General features: G+C 45.7%; 1 protein-coding gene across 8 annotated transcripts in view; it reads right to left on the reverse strand.

The window, feature by feature from the left end:
* The window catches only part of Bcl11a (BAF chromatin remodeling complex subunit BCL11A), a 96,660-nt gene that overhangs the window by 24,046 nt on the left and 52,494 nt on the right, over nt 1–20,120 (reverse strand). The window contains exon 1 of one of the 8 annotated variants that reach the window (XM_008842796.1): nt 3,209–3,245. The exons of the other annotated variants lie outside the window; for them this stretch is intronic. The gene's annotated coding sequence lies outside the window, so the exon portion shown is untranslated. Of the gene's footprint in view, nt 1–3,208; nt 3,246–20,120 lie in introns of those variants that run through there. 8 annotated transcript variants of the gene reach the window in all.

Raw genomic sequence — 20,120 nt, forward strand, 5'->3', positions numbered from 1 at the left:
TCCTCTGAAGACTTTTGCGAAGACCAGCTTTTTTCACAAGTTCATCTTTTGAAATGCCACATTTTCTTAAAATAAGGGACGGAGCCATGTGGACTATTGCGAAACTCCCTGAACGTTCATCTGTCCGGTTTTGCTTCACCCCCCACCCCATTCTCAAATTTTCTTCTCCTGATGAGTGGTGGGTGGTCTGCTAAAGCAGAATCCATTATGCTTTATTCCCAAGTCAAACAAGTGTTGATAGCCGTGTTCTTCTTTGCAACATTGCCTCCCTGGCTTAAATAATCTATTTCAGATGTACCAGTGCCAGTTTAAGATGGGCTTGCACTTGCTGAAACATTTTCAACAAATGACTGTGCAAGAAATGTTGAGATTCTCCTACACTACTTTGTCTCTTCCATCATCAACATGACCTTCCTTCCAAATTTCCCCTTTTTTCTCTTCAAAGCCATAGCGAGGGGGGCAGGGGGGATGTTCCTCTGGCTCTGAGCCCTTTTCGAGGATTGTTTTATGTGCCTCTATCAGATGAATTTTTCAGATTGTTTGGGGGAATTTGGGGGCTACTTTAAAAGATGGTTTTCCAAGACGGGATAAGACGGACACGTGTGCCTGTAATTCTAGCTCAGGAAACTGAAGCAGAGGGATTGTGAGTTTGAGAGTAGCCTAGGATACATGATGAGTGCCAGGTCAGCCTGGATTATGAAAAAAAGAAGAGATGCCTTTTAATCAAGGCATGGAGCCTCACAGCCCCACAGCTTGTCCCCGGATTCTTTTCTAGCTGGGGCAAAGCCAGGAACCCTGGCGCTTTAGTCCTAACTGAAACTCACCAGCTAGTTCTCACTTTGAATAAATCCTATCCTCTTCTTTAAAAAGAGAAGGCTGGATCAAGTGCGACTCCCCTTCTTCTGCCTCCCACGCCAGTCCAAGCCCCCTTATAACCATGTCGGAAGCTGGCTGGGGTGGGCTATAGGGATTGGGAGGGACCTACAAGGATATGGGCCTGATGAAGACCCTGTGTTAGTTTTCTAGGCTGACAAAGTGAGCCTGGATTTCAACCTTCTGGGGGTACACAAGAAAAGTTCACCCTCTGCACCGTCTGCACTTCAAGGAAAGCCAGGTGAGTCCTGAGCCAATGAGACGGAAGAGCAGAAAACTGGGAAGAAACGTCCCACACACTTAGGCTAAATGTCAAAGGAAACGGTCTCTGTGCACCGGTACCAGAAGGTCAGTGGCAACAACAGGACTAGCGCCAGGCCCTGCACCCTTGTTAGGAAGGCACACATGGGACTCAAAGAAACTTGAGACTCAAAGAAATTTGAGTCCTCTCCCTAGCCACCTTCAACAGGGGTGGCCAGGCCCAGGTGCCCGGCAGTCCCTGCCCTCAATCAGCATGAAGTGTTCCTGGAAAGCTGGGTCTAAAATTTCTGTAAACTGAATCTCATTGGCTAAACAACAGAACTTCCGGTTTTGTCACCCTCCTGGGCTCACCGAAAATTGGCAGGGCTTCTAACATTTACCTTTTAAGTGTGCCCCCCACCCAAACATCCTCTCTGTCAAGTAGTTAATGATCTGTAAACAAACACTTTAAATTCAGTGGGGGAGCTCAGTATTAAAGGAGCCCTGTGGCGAAACCTTTTGGAAAAGTTAACAATCTTTCTATAATATGAAAAGTTCACCCTTTCATTTATCAATTTCCATTGATGAAGTCTGAATGTGCCTTCTGACACTGCGGTGAAACTGCAGTCAGTGAGTACCCCCATGGGTAGGAGTGAGGAGTCCAAGAAGTGGCCCTTTAGCAGAATTCTTGCACCCAAATGGCCCAGCCTTACACAAATGTGTTCACAGATACCCCACCCAAAAAATGAACGAAAGGATAGAAAACCATCAGCTCAGACACCTGCAGGAAGCCTTTGAGGCCAGACCCCAGTGAAGTATTAGATGGCGGAGGAGGGTGGAACACCCATTTTCGACTGAGATGAGGAAGCATCTGGATTGTCAAGATGAATCCAGGAGAATGGCCATTTGCTTAGCAAACGTTTAATTTTGATAACACCTGCCAGAGAAGGGGTTGGCTATCAAAGCCAGCAGAACACACAACTCCCCAGTTACTCCGAAGAGGCCACCCGTAGCCTTTTTATCTGTGTCAACTCACAACAAATGGCATTTCTGCCTCTGTGTCACCATTTGATCAGTCTTGAGAAAATACCAGACATCAGAGTTACAAGAAGACCCTTGCTTTTCTGCGGGGGACAAGGGAGGGAGAGACATGGCCAGTAGATGTGAGGAGGTCCAGGCAATGTGACAGCCCAGCTACCTGAGGAGTCTTCTTTCTGGTCTGGACAACTTCAATGGAGAACGGAGCCTGAAAAATGGACAGTCACAGGAAGGATCGGGTAGACATCTCCCACTGGGAACAAGGTCAGAATATCGGCCTCCAAGTCTGGCCCTGCTAAGGAAGGTGAGCCCTGGCCTTTGTGGAAGGGTCTCTATCTGTCTTCCAAAAAGAGCTCGAAAGTGTCCTGCTACAAGAACTGAGGCCAACGCTAGCCTGCAGACCCCTGTCCACTTACTTGGGGACCACAGCTCTTCACCACTAACCTCAGGAGCCCTCAAAGTGGGTCACAGCAGACTGTGTTGTCACAGCCACAGTAGGCAACAGCCTGGCTTTCTGGGAGTATTCCACAGTGTGTGTACTTCAGTGAAAGTGGGAAAGGCCCTCTCTGGGTCTAATATTCTATGACATTCTTGGCCAAGAGATTCTAAGAACTGGAACAGGCCCCTCTCCAGAATTATACCTATTATGTCCCATGGTTAACACTGAACTACTCAGAAATTATCAAAACTAATTTAAGGTTTCAAAGCTCCAAAGAGAGAGAGAGAAAAAAAAAAAAAAGATCTAGCAGGTCAGGCTCTGACATTTCTTCAGGAACAGAACTAGGCTGCCCTCTTGCCTGAGGTGAGGCGAAATCAAGGAGAGCCCGCTGTGAGGCGAAGCCTCCTCCCATAATAGCTTGTCCTCTCAGAAACAGGCCTCTGCCCTGGGCCGGCAGCAACGACTCTGTCTCCTCAGTACCTCAGCACTTTGGCACAGCCAAGGCACAGAGCAACCCTAATCTCTCTCACAGAGCAGTAGACAGGCCTTATATTTCCTGGCTTTGTGGTTGTTTTCCTGGCTTTTTATAGTTTCAAATCCTTTATTTCTAATACTCACCAGTCCAAAAAGTGATCCTGGAGTAAAAAGAAGATGCTCAGAGGTACACGCCAGTCACTCCAGAGGCCCTGGTCCACACGGTGGGGTGTTGCTGGCTGTTCTGGGATTCACTGATTCTGCTGCTGCAATGGAAGGAGGAACCCACTGTCCAGACACTCCAATATCCTCAAACCAAGACTAGACCTTCGTCAACTCCTTTCTCTACTGCATCAGGAACTCAAGAGTATGGAGATTTGGCCTCCCAGGCAAAGAGGCCATAGGCACTGAGTGGGGCTGGTGGGATCCCAGAAGTTCATTTTTATTTTAAATCTCTTTGAGGCTGCTTGGGAAAATGAAGCCTAAGAGGTTCAGCACTCTCAGAAACCCTCTAGTTCCTTGCAGCCCCAACCGCAAGACTTGACCCAAGGCCACCAATGTCAAGATTGCTCAGGTCTACTCTGAATGTCAAAGACTCCACTCTCCCTTAGCAAGCCCCTCAGGCTGAAATCCTTTTTCTTCTAGAGCTTCAACCTTCAACTGCCAGGTAGAAAGCCCCCTGCCACCAGCCCACAGATCTCTGCCGCCATGGCACTCAAACCCTGTCAGGTGGTGGAGAGTGTGGACAGCAGGCTGACACGGTTTCAAAGGGGCCGACCAGGCAAGAACCATCCTGTACTCCTGCCCCAGCTCTAACACAATAAAATGTCTTTTATCAATGTAATTCAAGCCAAAGAGTCAAGGGTCTGTCACCATTTTAAAAAGGCTTATTACATGGCCACAAAAATTTGCCTCAGGCTGAAACCTGGCATGTAAGGTATCAGCGTGGGACAGGCTCTTTTGATTTGATTTTATTTTCTTACAAAATCTGAAAATGAAACGCTTCTATCCTCCCTTCCACCAACCGTTTTTTGATTTATGGAGAGGAGGAAAGAAATCTGAAGTTGACAGGTTGGGACAACTCCACTCAGCTTTCCCACTCAAAAGCTGCTTTTGTTAAATCACATTTTGCATTTATGGCCTGCGGCTCTTGGCTGACTTTAGCAGCTCCTCCAGTGTGGAATGACAGTGGACTTCCCCAGGAAGAGGCCCCTACTGAAATGATGCCCCCTCTGCACCAAAGGAGAAGATGCCACAAAGGCTTGATGGAGATTGGGGGTCTCTAAAGCTATGAGGCCACTGGGTTAGACAAGGCAGGGGCCACGGAAGGTCTGACTTTCTTCTGAGGCTGGCTCTTAATATACTTCTCTTCAGGTCACCAGCATATGTCTACCATTGGTTCCCCCAAGTAACGCTCCAGCCTTCTGAGAACCGAGACTACATGGCCCACCTTTGATGGCTAGACACCATACTGTCTGAACAAAGAGTGCCCTTCGTTAAGTGCTCATGAATCAAGTACTATACAGTGGCAGCTCCTGCCTTCTTCCTATTGGAGAGCCACTGTAAACGAACTGCTGGAAGGACCAGCCACTGTCCTGTGACCAAGGAGAAACCTTCCCTTCCCGAAGACACCCAGGTGTCCCTAGTAAATTATTCACTAGCCAGGGAGCCTCTGGGTCAGCCTTGAACCAGGAGGTGATTATAACCCCTTGAAAGTGGTAGCTGGCCCAACAGTTCACTGTACTATTTTGGCAATCTGTAATTGTATATTTACTCAATGGCTGTTATGGACAATCAGGTTAATAATTCACTTTGTAAATGCTGTGTAATTACAGAGTTAGAAGAGCCGCAGTGGTTGTCAAATTTCTTTGATAAAACCATCCCAATCAGTAGTTTAGGTCCCTTTCCTCTATTTAGTCTCTCCCTCACCTACATCCCAATTTTTCTGCCCCAAAAGATAGAATAGTTTGCAGTCGATCTGTTCAAATGGTGCTATTGGGAACCCATAGCTCTAAAGTTTTGCTCCACTAAAAGGGTTTAAGTAACAAGCTGGCCATAGAGGGCTCACTAAAGGCTGGCTGCTGACCTCAGGGACAGAGCAAACAGCTGCAGTTACCCACATGGCTCCTGTTTTTCTAAGTCTTTCTGGTGCTTCACCAACAAACCCTCTTTTCTTCCCCATACTCTTCCAGCACATACAACCCAGTACTCCAAGTGATTCCAATGGCTTATTTTTGTCTTCAGGTGAAGTTAATTCTTTAACAGACTCCCTGGTACATTTTATGATATGGCAGAGAAATCTCCTGACCACCACAGCACCTTAGAATAGCAAGAGTTCTGTATGCTGTCTGGGAGGGGAGCTGGGAACAACCTAAACAGAGAGGCAGCCCCCAGAAAATTCTCAAAATTCAGAAACCTACTGACACCCAGACCCTTTGCCCGAAACCTCTGGTTGGTTCTAATTTCAGCATGGAAAGGGCGGAGAAGGGCTGGGGTTTCCCAGCTGAGAACATTACAGCCACCTTCAGATCTGACATGCAGCTGTGGGGGCACTTGGTGCTCACAGGGCAAGGGAGGCCCGTTCAAGGAGGTTCTATATGTGCAGTACATTTAAGGCCACTCTTTCTGGGGAGTCTAGTTTGGTTGGAGTTTTTTGGGTTGTTTGTTCGAGTTGTGGTTTCTCTTCCTCCATTAAAAAAAAAAAAAAACTGGATCTGTATTTCAGCTTCCTGTTCATGGAGCGGACAGAAGGAGAGTGTGCAGTGGAGGAGGTGTGTGGGGAGGAGGCTGAGAGATGGAGCAGGGCCGAGAATATCCGGAACTGGAGAAAAGTGAGAAATGGAGCTTTTTCTTGGCTTCCAAACAGTTGTAATTTCCACGCCACTGCTTAGTTCCTGGGCACCAGGCACAGAATGGGGAAGGGGCATGTGACAAGTTTGCCACAAATCAGGATTTGGCATTTAAATCCACAGGAAGGAAGAAGAATAGAGGGATTGCTTATTTATAGATTTGCAGATGAATTGAACGAGATAACCAAAATGCACTTCTTGTGTCTCTGAAGGAGCAATTCCATTTTCAGACTTGGAAAGTACCCCATAATTGAGTATCTCCCGACCCCAACAGCATGCTGCATCCCAAGGTTAAGATCAGCTTGTTGAAAGCAGGGTAGAAGGCTGCTTCTGTGGTAGCTCAAGAATTCCGCTTTGAAGGACAGGTTGGTCCCACACTACATTTAACTGGATTCAGTTCATCTGATTATACAGTGCCTTGCTTTCTGGAATATGTAATCATCTCTTTCTGATGACATTTTAAATATCCAACTAGACAAATAATTGCAGCATTAATTGATAGCAGAGTCAGGCTGGAAGATCGTTGATTGGCAGAGTCCCCACTGAAACAAATCTTTCTTTCAAACCTTACAGGAATGATGCTTAAATCTAACTTTTGCTGATAAATGCTCAAAATCTGATTTATTGATAAAGGCACTGCAACAAAACCTGCATTTCAGCCTGTGATTACTCTGTGAGATGCATGAGAAGACTCAGGCAGCGTGATTTATATTATTTTATTTCCTATGAATAATCACAAGGATAGTGGGGATGGGGGTTAGGAAGAAGCAATGTGGGTAGAAGGGGGGCTGCTTCTTAATGCTGCACTTCCTGAACAATACTGGCTGCACTCAGGCCAACCCTTGACCCTCTAATACCTACTGCAGGGTAGAGAACTGGGCATGGGAACATCCCAAGAAAGATGCACCAACAACTGGCTCCATTCAGGCCTTTGAAAGCTACTTAAGTCAATGCCTTAAACCAAGGCTGAAATTCTCCTACGCTGTACTGTGAGCCCTGGCCAGGGCCATGAGGCCAGAGTCCAGGCAAGTCTCAGATGATCTCGGGCAAACCCCCAGTACGGCCACAGGGTTCCCTCAACCTCCATCTATTTCTCTATTCAAGATAGAACCCAAGTTAGTTGTTGTCTACATCATGCATTTCAACTGTAATCTTTAAGCTGATGCACTGTGTTCAACAGTTTAGACCCCGTGGAATGCTGCAATGGTTAGACAATAACTCAGAGGATACTTGTCTCCAGGAAACATCAGAAGAATGAGCTGCCATATTAACAGATGTAGATTACAGTAAGGTAAAGTCTAAAACAGAAAATGCATCGGAAGGCTTCAGCTCGCAACAAGGACTCCAGGGAGGGGCTCGGACCATTCACCCGAAGCGCTGGAGTGCAGATCTCTTCTTTCTTCCCTCTGCCTTCTTTGCTTCTCTTTTTTTCCCTTCTTTCTTCCCGTTGCTTTTTTCCCTCTTGCAACTGAGCCTCACTGAAAGTAAGTGGGCCCTTTCGCTTCTGCTGAAATCAGAAGCTTGTTAGATGTAATGATTATCTGCATCGTGACACCTACCGCATGTGAGGGGGCTTGTGGAGCGCGTTGCTCTCATTTAGAGCTCCTCCGTTAATTAGGAAGCCCTCAGATTTTCTGTGAATGCAGGTCACTATCGACAGCTCACACTTTTGATGCTTTGCCTGTGACAGTTGTTGGGCTGCCCTTCCAGGAGCTGGCAGGGTTGTCCAGACTCTAACACTGTCAGGGAATTCAGTCACTGCAGCCCATTCACAGGAAGTTGCAAGAAGGTCTCAAAGTCTGTTTCCTCACAGCCTCAAGAAATCTACACTGACATTCAGCTGTAAATAGCGCAAATGTCAAGATTGTCTTTCCCATCCTCTCACCTTTGTCCCCACCCCCCAAATCATGGTCCTCTACTATGGAAAATGAACATATTTGTGAGAAAAGGAAGTCAGTTTTACAGATAAACCAGTCTTCCTTTTATTGAAAGAGCAGTGATTGTGGAACAGAAACTGGCCCCTACCTTTTTAAAAAAACATTTTCTTTCTTTTTTTTTTTAACAGCGGTCAGCAACTGCACCTGGTGAGGCTGAGGTCAGCTTTATACATCTAACATGGCTCACATGTTTTCTTCTTAAGGGAAGGGGGGACTTTGGAGAGGCAGAGAAAAGGGGAAGTAAGGGAAGAAAGGTTAACAGCTCAAGCACAACTGCACATGGGGCTGAGGTTAGAGGACTCCTCACTTTGGAGCTCGGTTTGGGATACTTGCTGGGGGGAGGAGGAGACCGTCTATGGCCATGAGTGTGTGACTTTGTGTACTCTAAATTTCATCAAGGTCAAGCGGAAAAGAAATCCTCGGTGTCACTTGCTTAGTACATAACCAAAAAAAGAAACGAGCATTTCAATTTACATGGGAAAAACTATTTGCACACACCCCATCACCAACAACTGGGTAGCACTCTTGGAAGAACAAGGTAGTCCACGGTTTCAAAGCAGACTCATTTCAGTTCCCTAAACAGGGCCCTTCTTGCTTGAGGCTGCTGCTTAGCAGAGGTTTGCAGTAGCTATCTTATGAGATAAAAAGGGAAGGGGTAGGATGTCACAGGCATCATGCAAACCCTGAATTTGCTGGGGCTCAGGGTCTACACAGGGTGCAGCAGGTAACCACGGTACGAACACAAAGGATGCCACCAGCTGTGGCTGCAGTGTGCAGTTAATCCAGCAGAGCCAGGCCTCCACGGACACTCCACTTCCAGATGCCAGTCCAGCAAAACCCTCTGTGCCTTTCAGCTGACTGAAAACCCTTGTCTGTGTGAGCCAAGGAAGATCTACCTTTTAGATCTTACCTGTGAGAAAAGCAAACCTAGACTCAGAAAACAATATGAGAAGTAGCAAAGCCTGATCGATTCATTTAAAAGAATAACCAACCCTTCCTTCAACTTCACAAAGCTGCCGAATGAACACTCAGTTCCTAGGAAGCTGTCCCAGCAGCAACCAAGGTATGAGACACAGCACCTGCTACTCTAAGGTGAGAAGTGAAGCTGCCTTTCACTGGCGACTGTCACCAGAGTCTATAAATACCAGCAATGCCCTTGTGAACAATGAGATGAGCTCAACCCAGAGAAGGTGAGTGTTTCCCTAGGGCCACACAGCAGTTACAGGTCCTCCATACATATCCCTTCACCAAAAGGATGGCTTTTTCTTCTCTTGGAAGATACAGGACTACATCTGACTCATTTTCAGCACAAAGAAGAATGAGCTCACCAAAGTGTTTCCCTCCAGCTTTCTTTCTCCAACCTTCTGCACACATAGAGATTTTTAGTATACTTAGGACTATCTGCTTTTACCCAAAGATCTCTGAGAACTTTTTCCAACAGGGAAGCAAAAGAACTATGACAAGTGCTTTTGCACCATGAGATGGATTTGGCTGAATGGCTGCTGGGGCAAGACGGTGTGTGGGAGACTAGCACTGGGGCTCTCAGGATCCTTGTTCTGTAGGTGGACCACGGCTCACTTCCAGAGAGTGACTTTGTGATTTGTTCTCTCCCACACACATCAAATCACAACACAGATCACAGCTCTACTAGACCACCCTGCCCCACCTCCAACCAGCAAAGGTGGAGGGAGCCCTTTCTCACACAATGAAGGAGAACAAGTGGCCCAATTCTGGTATTTACTTCATACACATATGTGCAGTTAAGTTCTGAAGTGAGAAACTCAAGAAACTATATTTAGGCACACACACACTCACACGCAAACGCATGCGCATTTTAAGAGACAATTTCTAAAGACTTAACCCAAGGTGTTTGAAGAAAATGGGCATATCTGGCCCAGAAAAGCCTTGACCTTGCCCCTTTCCACAAACCACAAGCCCACTGGTGGACATGAGGTCCTCAGGCTTTAGAATAACACACAGCAATGGCATGCATGGAAACTCTAGCTCAGCATCGGGACTGGCCTAGAGTTGTTTTCGGGAAGACCTTGAAGAGCAGCAGGCCAAGGCATTACATAAAGTGTGACAGAGAAGCAGGCCACAGGCTTAGAATGACTGGTGTGGTTTGGATCTCGATGCCCTCCTCTGGCTCCTGTTTGAACACTCAGTCACCAGCTGATGGCGCTATTTTGGAAGGCCGTCTGAGGCTTAGTGTATGGCTGGTGCATACAGTCTACTAGGGGCAAGCCTCAAGCATTCCAGCCTAGCCCTTTCTCCAGTCCCATCTCTGTGTTTCCTGTCCAGTATAAATAGAGCCACCTCAGCCCCGTGCCTTCCCTGCTATGATGGACAGTATTCCCCCTGGAACCATGAACCAAAATAAAGCCTTCTTCATTTTATTTGTTTTGGTCACTTTGCAACAAGAAAAGTAACCAGTAACAACCACATCCTTTCCTTGAGTGATACTGCGGCACCCCCATGAACATTTCTCACAGAAGCCTGAGACACACACCTCCCAAACCTGGTCAAAATTTTGCCTTTTCCCTGCTAACAGACATGGAACCAGAGCAAATTCATATGTAATTTTAAGAAGACTATTTTATCTGAATGAAAAAAGACTGGGAAGTTCAAAGTGAATGCACATGCCCCTCCTATAACCCTAACTGCTGTGACATTCAGAGTGCTACAGTGGATCCTTTACTTGCCACAGGTGGAAGGGAGAGAGCCAGCATAACACCCCTAAGTGCACGCAGCTTTGACCTTTTACCCATGTAATGATCTACTTAATATACTATTTTGTCTTTAATCAGAGAAAGTGTAAGATAATTTGATATCCCATAAAACTCCCTAACCTATATTTTGCAAGTCAATTAGCCAAGTTCCACATGCTAATGTCAGCACGGCCACGCGGCACCTCCAGCCAGCCAGGCTTTTGGGCGTCTGTGCCCCATGCCATCACACAGTAAGACTGTCACACATGCAGACAGAAGCAAGCTCAGCAGAACAGAGGGCAGGAACATTTTTGTCATCTGTGTGAAGTCTCAAATAGAGATTATCCTTCCTCATGATCTTCAGGAAGACTATACATAATAGAATATACTAATCAACATTTGATATTTTTAAATGAATACAGACTTAGATTAAGGGAAAATTGAATGAGGCTCTTATGAAACCCAAAATAAAACCCCAAAAGTCATAAAAAAAAAAAAAAACATGTCTTAGCTGGCTTCCCCAGTTAGCCTTACTTTCAAGCAACCAGACTAGCCTTTTAATGAGGAGGTTCAAAGTTACCATTTCTCACTCCCTTATTGAAGAACAATGGAATGTAAGAACCAAGAGACTTAATTTTAATGCAGAAAGGTAAAGACTAGATACTTAGGAACTTTTTATTAAAAATATGGATTAGAAATCGGTCTGCATACATAAAGAAGAACATGGTCAGGTGACACAGAAAATACAGGTATTCCCTCTAGCCATCTCATAATTTCAGCTGCTAAAGGTCTTTTGACCTAGTTTCCCATCTCTAGAATGGAGATTCCCCAGCAACTGAATCTAGGAAGCACTGTCAGTCTATCCAGATCAACTCTTAGATTCTTCTCTTCCTTACTCCTTTGCTATTGGTTTTGAAAACACAACATTAACAACTGTTATTCGATGCATCATGGTGGATTCTTTAGAAAGAGTTGAACAGTCTCAGAGACTGTTAAAAGATAGTGCTTTTTCTTCTAAGAACAGGAGGCATGAATCTAGCTAGTTCATCAAAACCTGTGAAAGATCAAGTCCAGATTTTAGCACAACAGTTTCTCCAAGAAGTCAATCTACCAGACAGGGAAGAAGACTGTCTCCCTCTCCATGGATGTTGGGAAACGCCACTGCATTCTCCCTGAACCCCTCCCCTGTCCTTGGCGATCAGTTACAATCTGACAGCATTTAAAGATGACAGTAGGGGAGGTAATAGGACAGTGCCATAACAGGATTACAGCAAATGTGAAAGAAAGGACACACGTAGGTACTGCCATTTAGATAATATCATCTATGATCAGTTTTTGTTTCATTTTGTGCTGACACAGAAGTCAGTATCACTTATACAATTCATTGTAAGCCCTGTTATGGAGGTAAATAGTTGCCTCTCGGATGAAGGAAACAGTACATTGCAGGGGGATTGATTCAGTGAAACTTTTAGCTTTGGTTGGCGTGAAAATATTGGTATGAAAAGGATCTTATACCAATAGCCAAAGAGTGAAAAAAAGCCCCAAGTCTCTATCACCCAAATAACTATCTTCACACAAAGAAAAAATTGACATGGTCATAAGCAATAGGAAGCCAAAAGTTTGTGGCAGGCGCCTTAGCCCCCAATGAAACTACTATGTTAGAGAGTTAGAGAAATAAAGTGGAGACACCCAAATAGAGTCACATGGGGGAACCAGACCAGTCGCCTGCTTGCAGTGAGGTCCTTGCAAACACACTGTTCCTCACCCTAATTCCCTGGTGCTGCCTGGCCCACAGCACATCCAAATCTGTAGAATTCCAGCCTTTGAAAGCCAGTCTGACTCTACTTTCTAATTTCTGCCATTGGAAGCTTTTTCCATTCCTACCAAGTCTTCTAGAAGCTGTTGTTCCCCAGCAACAAGCACATGCTGCCCTACCTGACAAGGAAACGGCATCTTCGCTGTCGGCAACTGAGTCCTGCTGTGTGTCAAGTGACCAACTGCAAACAAAAGCTCATCTGACCAACGCCTGTCTCAAAAGGAAATCTGACTACAGGGGAACTACCATGAAGAGAGGCTGAAGAGAAATTCCGACATTTTAAATTCAAAAGGGGCTAGTGCTTTTCTAGAACATTCTAGTCACTAAATTATCTCCTGAGACCCCAGGCCTGCTTCTCTTCTTCACCAATCCCTATTACTCCATCCCAACAGTTCATTCAAATTCAGGCAGGACTATCTGCCCCTCCCAAATAGAAGGGTGCTATCAGAAGGAGTATAAAGATTTGGGGTACCTGCCTTGCTTCATCACACACCATCTGAAAGATAAATCCCATCATGAAGAACTAACTATCCAGCTCCCCAGCATGGTACACTGGAGGACAGGGACAAGATTAACAGGGAGCCTACCCTCTCTGTACCCACAACAGAGATGATGTGCAGACACCCTCAAACTGAAATGCTCTCCACGTTAGTAACAGACCCAGGTGCTTGTCTCCTACAGTTTTGGGCTCGTTTCACACGGGAAAGAAAATCCAACCAATCTTCCAGCCTCACAGATCACGCAGTCCCTGAGCCACTCCACTCACAGCCGGGGTTCCACTGGCATGTTACCCCAAGCCTCTGGTTAAGGACATGCTTTCCCAACATGCTTCTTAAGTGCAGGGACTCTGTCTTCTACTTGTTTGTATTTTATTTCAAAGTAACAGCACAGCATCTGACATCTGACATCTGATGTCCATATAACCAAGGAACGCAGCAAATTGTAGTTAAATGATTTGCCTTCCTCAAAAGGAAATTACTCTTCCAAATGCCATTTCTGTTCAAAATGGTAATTTGAACCTTCTTCGCACCCACAAACAGTTCCTTTCTGATATCTGCTTGAACTTCCAGATAAAAAAAGGCAAGTGGCAGCAACATGCTATGCTACACAAAGATTAGCATTATTATCCACCCTCTTTCAACAGCCATCCCACGCCCTGAACGAGCCAACATGAAGATCCTGAGCCAACCAGACCATGTTTTAGGTTGATCAAGTCCGACTCCTATGTGAAGCCCACACCTTTAGGGTCGTGCAGCCCTTCAGCTGTTGTACAACCATGCTCATCAGCGTCTGTAAAGATGTCAGGCTCTGGGAAAGCACTTCATGAATGCAAAACCCAAAAATTGGCTTGATTTGGGTTTTTGTTTCTGATTTTGGTTTTAATTTCTTTGAGACAGGCTCCTGCAGTGTCCCCTTGGCTGGCCTGAATTAGCTACGCAGTGACCAGTTTTCTTCAAATTCCAAGCAATTCTTCTTCCTGTGTGCTGGGATTACAGGCATGAGCAATCAAGCCCAACCCCAAAATAATGTATTGTTAATACCCTTCTAAATCCAGCACCACTAAAAAGACTTTATTTTTATACCACAAAGCAGCAAACATGGATAGTCTTGGCCCCCACTGGCAGCTCTAGGGTGTGGTAAGAGGAAGTCCTGGCAAACAGGAAAGGACTAGATAACTATTATCTGAAATGTTATGTAACCGAAATTCTCCAGGTGACTGTCCATATCAAAAGCACCCGGGTGTTCTATCCCACTTCAGAGCCAAGACCTGGAGTCCGTAGGTGGCCATGGAGGTTTTCCCACAGTAAGGACCCAAATCTACAGAGCTCTTAACATCCAGCCAGGTTGAGAAAAGGCAGTCTACATTAAGTACCAAATAAACAAAGTTCAGATGCCGCATTTATGCCAGTTGCCTTGGAAACTGCATGAGAGACAATTTTGGGGAGGAAGACGGATGGTAAAAACAAAACTTCTCAGGGGCTGGAGAGATAGATGTTCAGAGGTTAAGAGCACAGACTGCTCTTGCAAAGGACCTGGGTTCGATTCTCAGCACCCACATGGCAGCTAACAACTAGGGGAGTATGATGCTCTCTTTTGTCCTCTGAGGGCACTGCATGACACAGGGACACTTGCCTACATGCAGGCAATACATGCATACACATAAAATAATATAAAAATAATAAAAATTAAAAAAAAAAAAAAACAAGTCGGGCATTGTGGCACACGCCTCTAGTCTCAGCACTTGAGAGACAGAAGCAAGCAGATCTCTTTGAGTTCCAGGCCAGCCCAGTCTACGTAGTGAGTTCCAGGTCACCTGGGGCTACAGGGAAACCCTGTCTCAAAAAGACCAAAAAAAAAAAAAAAAATCTTACTTTTAGGAATGGGACAGTCACATGGTTGGGCTCTCCACCTAAGGAAAAGCTGTATCAATGAGCAGGACTAAGTTAGGTACTCTCTCTTTTTTTTTATTTCTGTGAAGCCCACTGAAATTGTAAGAAACAAATTCTCTGTTCTCCTTTACTCTCATGCTCATGAGTGCAAACACATTTTTCAGGAACACAAATGCTCTGCTCAGGGTGGATAATCCCATCCCAGTGCACCTCTCTCATGTAGTCAGTCACTAATGTGTATAGTGTCTCCTTGGACCCGAACAGTTAACCAGTTAACAGCTACAGACAGACAAGAGATCTTCCATGCTGGTCCAACTCAAGTAGTTTTTGTTTTGTTAGTTTTATTGAAGCAAAATTTACATACAACAAGTCACTCATTTAAGTGTACAGTTCAATGAATTTCGCTATACAGACATATAACCACCACCAAAATAGAGATACAGAAAATTTCCATCGCTCTAAAAGTTTCTTAATGACCTTAGGCTGTGGATCCCACTTCTTTGTGATCACTGATTTGAGTCTTCTAGAATTTCATATAAATGAAATCACACAGGTTGTCACCTTGCATACCTAACTTTTTTTCCACGGAGCAAAATGATTTTATGATTCATCATGCTGTTGAGTGTATTACTAATCCATTCTTGAGGTATAGTCTATTGTATGGCTGTTTATCCATTCACCTATTGATTGACATTTGGGTTGTTACCACTTTGAACTAAAATGACAGTGCTACAATGGAGCATTTGATAAATGTATTTACAAGTACATACATCTTCATTTCTATTCAATAAATACCTATGGCATTTTGAGAAAAGAGAAAAGGTGTTGGGCTTGAGAATCCAGGGAGCCCCCACTGTGTCATCCTCTGCCTGTCCCACTTCCACCCCATTCCCTGAGGAGTTCAACTCCTAAGCCTGTGCTCCAGCCATCTGCTAATCTCAACAGCCAAATGTCATCTTACTTCAAGCAGAAATTTTCCAATACACTAAGGAAATGATGGGTGCAGATCCCACAGCATCCATATAGTGGATATCCTTTGGACTGATGTTCCTCTGGGCTGCAGGTAACTATCCAATGTGGTACTGAGAGCCGTAAGGGTCCCCAACAGGTCAGAGAAGGGGTGGTTGGCTTCTCCTATTAGCAGGAGAGTTGAACAGCAAATGCAGGTCTTGGAGGAAATATCTACTTTGCCAAAAGGCCTTAAGAAGACAGAAAACATCAAGTTTTCAGATAACACCCAAGGGGAGCAGCTGCTGCCTAGTGGTGTGGACAGCAAAGATCTGTTCAGAAGCCTAAGACTCAACCCTTTTCCCCTTCACCAGCTGCTACAGGGCCCTGAGGAAGCTAGGGCTTCAGGACTAGAGCTACACTGGCCCCACACAGTGGCAGAAGCAGATTAAGGAAAAGCATGTGGAGTGAAGGGGGGTGTGGACAACAGAGAGGGTGGCCATCTTAAACAGAAAGAATTCAAAAGGAAGATGAAGGAAACAGAAAGGAGACTGCTGATGACAATAAAGGGAGGGAGAAAATAAAGACCCCCGAAAGAGGCACACCTGCATTACCTACAACACCTTGGGCAACGGGTGCTTTAGCTATATAGACTGAGAGCGTTAAAAATGGGAGCTGAGCTTGCTACGGCAGTGTGGGAAGCTGGGAGGTAGGAGCAGTGGCTTTTCCTCTGCATCGCATCTACACTAGCCAATAACCAAGGCCACACCTCCTCATCTCTCTGGTTCTCAGGCAACCCACAGTAAACAAGCAGTTTGGAATACATTATGTCTAATACCCTGATGTCTGATCAGCCTTATTCCACCATTGTCAAGAGAAGAACGGAAGTAGCCCAGAACTAGCTAGAATGAGACACAGAAGGGGAAAAACCGTGTTCATTCCCTCTGCCTAACCCCTAGTTGGCACAGCCAGACATGGGGCAGTAGAGCCTGGTTCTGTGGTGACAAATAACTCCCAGTGATTCACCACAAACTTGATTCTTCAGTGAGCATTTTAAAAATGACTCATCTGTAAAACAGAATAATACTATTTGCTTCATAGGGTTGTTAGAAAAATCAAATGAGTGCATATTTGTAAAGTACATACAACAGTAAGCTCTGAGCTTGTGAAATAAAACACAAACCTCCTGGTGTATTTGCTGCACCTCAGCAGAAATGAGATTAGCGGCCCTTTTCCCAACAGCAAGTTTGGGTCAGTAGAAAAGGGAAGACGGAGAGGAGAAAGGAAAATAGTGTGAGGCTTTGGAGGGAGGGGGTCAGCTGGGAATACAGACTCTAGGACAAGAGCTAGAACCTGATAGGTGCCCATATATGACAAGTCGATGGACAGATGGACACATGAAAGCTGGACAGATAGTAATGAGGTGCAGAAAGTAGACAGGGGAACCTTCACCTCCTTTACAATTTGGGGAGGGGTGATCTAGTTCACCACTGGACATAGATATAATTTTATTCTCTTTGAAAAATAAAATCCAGGTCTCCACTGAAAGAAGTCACCTGAGAAAACGGCCAGACCCAGATACCCACCATTCCTCTTCCAACCTGCCCACACCCCTGCCACAATCAGAAGCCAAACCCTTCTTTGGGTCTGGGATAAAGCAACTGTTAGCCCACAACTAACTTCGAAGGCCACTTTGGAAGGTGTATTGACCCTACTGCATAGTGTCTGAGAGTAATACTGTCCGACTGGAATCTGCAACTTGCTCTTATTCATGTACACCTGGGGCAGACATTAGCCCAGAGTTTCCTTTCAGCCGTATCACTACAGATGGTCCCCGAGTACTGCCTCACTTCTCTCCTCATCGCAGAGACGACGTGGGTTCCATCAGTGCCTCAGAGCCAAATGCCCTAGAAACAAGTTCAAGTTCAGTTCAACCAGTGGACACAGTCAGATTCTTTCCTGAGTGAGGTATAGACATTATGTGTCTGTTGTGGTCCCTGTGGTTTGAGTTTGGGGTTTTCCTGAAAGACAAAATGTTTGAAAGGGACCCCGAATTTGCATGCATAGATATAAGGTGCCTGGCAAAGCCCAATTGCCCTTTTGCTGGAAGAGACGCAATTCAACACCCTCCCCCAACCCAGAGCCCTGCCACACAGGAGACAGAGACAGAGAGGGCACACTTGGTGGCAAATTCAAGGCCAGCTCTCAATAATACTGCAGTGTCTCCAAGGCTCCAGTCACATGGCTGTTTTCATCTTTTAAGAATTTCTTTTAAAATACCTATGAAACATACTGAAGACCTGGGAAACTGACAAAAAGGAGGGAACAAACCAAAAGAACGAGGTCAAAGGCTGCCCTCAATGTGGAAACTTCATGAGTAAGGCTTTGGGGATAACAAGCAGGGACAAGACTGAAAGCTATGCATGGAAGTCGTATGAAGGAAGTAAATGAAGGGAAAAGGGGCTTGCTCACTGGATCCCAGAATACCAAGAATGGAGAGGTTCCAGAGCCAGAGAAAACAGCAGGATCGTCCCAGTGGAGCTCCAATAAGCACTTACAAAATGCCCGACAAGCAAGGCAATGCAAGCAGACACAGACAAGGGACAGGGTGACAGTGGACCAGCCAAAGGGGTCAGCAAAGGGGCAGTGGTTAGCCCTAGAGGCAGGCGTCCAGAACACAGGCAGAGTGCTAGGCTGGTGAGAGTCTACAATGCCCTCCGTTGCCCTCTGGTCAGCTCTGGACACACAACAAAACTGAGTACAATGCGCCTGCTGACAGGACAGCAGGAAGGCGGCATGCATCTTTGCAAAGGCCCAGAGCTGAACCAGTCCCCTTCTGAAAGGGTTAAGTGAGCACATCACTCCTGCCCTGTACAACCCAGGCCATTTCCAGAAGGGAAAGGCCAACCACACTTTTATTTCAAGATGGCCAGACAGTAGCCATTTACCCTGTAGGTGCAGTTTGAGGTCAGCTCCTTCCTTAGATCTCTCTCCCTGTCTCCAACAGTAGTAGAATTCCTGAAAAGGAGTAAGACTGAGTTTCTATAAAACAGGATCCATTTTTCTATGGACAACCACTTCTGAGACAAGAGCAACCACTTCTGAGCACTGGATGTCTCTCTGGAGTCTGGACCCCAGGACTGCAGTTCTCAGATGGAAGGGTCCATGGTCTCTCCTTCGCAGCGGAGAGCACTGGAGCACTTGGCAGGTACCTGTTGGCCAGCCAATTCTAACTGAGCAGCATCCCCTAAACTAGAGCTGAGAATCTATTTCCTTGCTGCCTTTTTTTTCTCTACTGAAGTCCTTTCATAGAGTAGTTAATGACCTATAAACACTTAATGAGCTGGAGAAACCATCCATGAAAAGACATAACACTGTGGATCCTTTTGTGAGTGGAGAAATAAAAAGAAACTTCTGTAAAATGAAACCTGATAAATGTTCTGCTTTATAAATTCAGGTTTTTTTAAGACTATAAATAACTAGCATTCAAATATACTAAGCAATCTTGAAGTCAACCCCTAAAAACTTGCTCTCAACTTAGCAGGCCAGGTCTATATCACAGGGCTTCCAAGTGAGGACTCAGACCCCAGCACTGAAATTAAATTGGAGTGTCACAGGCAGACAAATTCATAGCTGCAATATCAGGAATGGGCTGGAAACTTGATGAGCGACTCACCAGTCACCACCTCCCCTACCGCCACATGCTATGATGGTAATGATAATGACCATTATGATGATGATCATAATAATAACAGCTTCCATGGGGTGGCACTTTGCAGCTTGCAGAGCAATTTAACAACCTTTACTTCCTCTGAAGCCCTTGCAAACCAACCTTCTTTTCCCTTTTTCTGGGTGACCACCTTCCTGTCGTCATGCATTTCCCCCAAAGAATAGATTACGATAGACTTTTGTATACAGAACCAGGGAAGACCAACCGAGGAGGTGAGAGACTTGGGGAGCCACAGTACAGTCCTTAGACAGTTGGATCTGGTCCTTTGGGGGAGGACAACACTCTGAGCAGAGCTGGCATGAGTTCAAAGTCCTGATAGGTGGGGAGGGGAACTCGGTTACACTCTAAGCAAGATGGGCCACTGGGTAGATGGGTGTGAGGCTCTTTGAGGGGACACCACAGCATGGGGCACAGCACGGGGCAGGGAGGTGGTGGGTGCAGATAATACCCACAGTGATAACCAGAGGGCCCTGGAAGAAGAGGCCCTGGACAGTACAGGCTGGGCACATTCTCAGGGACCACTCACAAGACCTACAGCAGTGTGCTCTCAGAACTCCTCCCTACCCATGACCCCCTATCAGTGCCAAACAAGTACACAAAAAACACACCCAGTATGGGTTGGACAGAGGGGTCCCTTGGGTCGCAGGGTGTGCCCTGGAAGGTGGGGAGGGCCAAATC

This window comes from Nannospalax galili, unplaced genomic scaffold (assembly GCF_000622305.1).
Source record: "Nannospalax galili isolate Female #2095 unplaced genomic scaffold, S.galili_v1.0 scaffold20, whole genome shotgun sequence".
In the NCBI taxonomy this organism is placed as follows: Eukaryota; Metazoa; Chordata; class Mammalia; order Rodentia; family Spalacidae; genus Nannospalax; species Nannospalax galili.